Source organism: Pteropus vampyrus, unplaced genomic scaffold (genome assembly GCF_000151845.1).
Source record: "Pteropus vampyrus isolate Shadow unplaced genomic scaffold, Pvam_2.0 Scaffold957, whole genome shotgun sequence".
In the NCBI taxonomy this organism is placed as follows: domain Eukaryota; kingdom Metazoa; phylum Chordata; class Mammalia; order Chiroptera; family Pteropodidae; genus Pteropus; species Pteropus vampyrus.
This window is the reverse complement of record NW_011889738.1, coordinates 35,832-36,285: the sequence shown is the minus strand read 5'-3', so window position 1 is coordinate 36,285 and position 454 is coordinate 35,832.

The following is a 454-nucleotide window of genomic DNA, read 5'->3' as shown; positions in this document are numbered from 1 at the left end:
TATTTTTACTCCATGTGGGACCAGCTTCTGGTTTATGGATCTTCCAGCTCTTGCTACCACCTTCAACATCTTCAGTTGCCCCATGTGAAGAGTGGACTCTGCATCAATGTAGGTAGACCTATATTCGACATTCCCAAACTCTCCGATAAGGTTCCCTAAGTGTTTGTGTTTACTTGTCAAAGAATTCATGGTGGTGGAGGCAGGAGTCCACCCCACATGCTTATTACACTTGGCTCCAGAACAAAAGCCACCATTTCCTGTATTCCAAATTTTGGGAGGCTACCTCTGCTACTGAGTATTTTTAAGACTATTCTATGCATGTAAAAATTTCAAACATGTTCGCAATTTCTTTGATATTTTTCCCAAGAGAAAGTGGAGTTCAGTCCCTCCTTATAACCAGAGGTGCCACTAGTGTTTTTTGTCGCTGACAGATGCCTTGGAAACAACACCGTGT